The sequence below is a fragment of the Montipora foliosa genome, chromosome 6, assembly GCF_036669935.1.
Source record: "Montipora foliosa isolate CH-2021 chromosome 6, ASM3666993v2, whole genome shotgun sequence".
Classification (NCBI taxonomy): Eukaryota; Metazoa; Cnidaria; class Anthozoa; order Scleractinia; family Acroporidae; genus Montipora; species Montipora foliosa.
The window spans coordinates 1,580,317-1,582,816 of record NC_090874.1 but is presented as its reverse complement, the minus strand read 5'-3'; positions in this window follow the sequence as shown (position 1 = coordinate 1,582,816).

Genomic DNA, 2,500 nt, shown 5'->3' with positions numbered 1-2,500 from the left:
CCTTTTTTTTTTAAGTCTTGGTGGGGACCAAGTGGGTCTTTGTCTTCTACATTCCCCCGACCCGCCATATAGATGCACGATGACCAGCTGCATGTGACCAGCCGCATCGTCTCCAGGGAAGGCTCTGCATAAGAGAGCCAAAGTGGTGTTTTTGGGCCACAGCTCCCCCCGGTTTTGAGGTGAGACAACTAACCCCCTGAAGTTGTTGCGGAATTGGATTGCGCGTCTGGTGATACCATTGGTTACTCTCTAGCACGCCCAGGGAAGGCTCTGCATATGTGAGAAAAACAGGTTTTTTGGCCATAGCTCCCCCCGGTTTTGAGGTGAGACAACCTAACCCCCTGAAGTTGTTGCGGAATTGGATTGCGCATCTGGTGATACCATTGGTTACTCTCTAGCACGCCCAGGGAAGGCCCTGCATATGTGAAAAAAAAACAGTTTTTTTGGATATCTCTCCCCCCGTTTTGAGGTGAGACAAGCTAACCCCCTGAAGTTGTTGCGGAATTGGATTGCGCATCTGGTGATACCATTGGTTACTCTCTAGCATGCCCAGGGAAGGCCCTGCATATGTGAAAAAACAGAGTTTTTTTGGCCATAACTCCCCCCGGTTTTAAAGCTGGGACCCCCTACCCCCAAAAGGTGTTGCGGAATTTGATTGCGCATCCTGTGGTACCATTGCTTTCCTTGTAGCACGCCCAGGGAAGGCCCTGCATATGTGAAAAAAAGTGGTTTTTTGGCCATAACTCCCCCCGGTTTTTTGAGCTGGCACAACCTAACCCCCTGAGGCCTTGTTGCGGCGGAATCTCCCCCCGGTTTTGATTGCGCGTCTGAAAAGTTGTGATACCATTGGTTACCTCTCTAGCACGCCCAGGGGAGGCCCTGCATATGTGAGAAAAAAAGTGGTTTTTTGGCCATACTCTCCCCCGGTTTTGAGCTGACACAACCTAACCCCCTGAAGTTGTTGCGGAATTGGATTGCGCATCCTGTGATACCATTGGTTACTCTCTAGCACGCCCAGGGGAGGCTCTGCATATGTGAGAAAAACAGGTTTTTGAGGATATCTCCCCCCGTTTTTGAGGTGAGACAACCTAACCCCCTGAAGTTGTTGCGGAATTTGATTGCGCATCCTGTGATACCATTGGTTAGTCTCTAGCACGCCCAGGGGAGGCTCTGCATATGTGAGAAAAACAGGTTTTTTTTGGGGATATCTCCCCCCGGTTTTAAGGTGAGACAACCTAACCCCCTGAAGTTGTTGCGGAATTTGATTGCGCATCTGCTGATACCATTGGTTACTCTCTAGCACGCCCAGGGAAGGCCCTGCATATGTGAGAAAAACAGGTTTTTTGGCCATATCTCCCCCCCGGAAAGAGGTACCCCCCTGAAACGAAGTTAGAACGAATCAGCATGCGATGGCGCATCCCGTGGTATCCTTGGTTAGGCTCTAGAACCTTCAGGCGCGTCTGGCAACACTCTGGGGGCGAAACGACTTCAGCTCGTGACTCCCTTGGATTTTGAGCTACCCCCCCGGGAATGGGTGATAAACACTCGCCATTGAACGGTCTATCCAATGATACTATTGGTTACTCTCTAGCACCTCAGGGGAAGGCTGTGCATAAGACAGCAAAAGTGGTTTTTTTGGCCATATCTCCCCCCGGTTTTGAGCTGTGACCCCCTAACCCCCAGAAGTTGTTGCGGAATTGGATTGCGCATCTCATGATACCATTGGTTTTCTTGTAGCACCTCAGGGGAAGGCCCTGCATATGTGAGAAAAAGTGGTTTTTTGGCTATTAAGGCCCTGCATATGTGAAAAAAACGGTTTTTTTTGGCGATAACTCCCCCCGGTTTTGGCTGGGACCCCCTAATAACTCCCCCCGGTTTTGAGCTGGGACCCCCCTAACCCCAAAAAGGTGTTGCGGAATTTGATTGCGCATCTGGTGGTTCCATTGGTTTCCTTGTAGCACGCCCAGGGAAGGCCCTGCATAAGTGGAAAAAAAGTGGTTTTTTGGCCATAACTCCCCCCGGTTTTGAGCTGGGACCCCCTAACCCCGAAAAAGTGTTGCGGAATTTGATTGCGCATCTGATGATACCATTGGTTTCCTTGTAGCACGCCCAGGGAAGGCCCTGCATATGTGAAAAAAAGTGGTTTTTTGGCGATAACTCCCCCCGGTTTTGAGGTGGGACCCCCTAACCCCCAGAAAAGGTGTTGCGGAATTGGATTGCGCATCTGTGATACCATTGGTTTAGTTGTAGCACGCCCAGGGAAGGCCCTGCATATGTGAGAAAAAAGTGGTTTTTTGAGGATATCTCCCCCCGGTTTTGAGGTGAGACAACCTAACCCCCCAAAGTTGTTGCGGAATTGGATTACGCATCCTATGATACCATTGGTTAGTCTCTAGCACGCCCAGGGAAGGCCCTGCATATGTGAGAAAAAGTGGTTTTTTTTGGCCATAACTTGCTCCCCCCGTTTTTAGGTGAGACCCCCCTAACCCCCAAAAGGTGT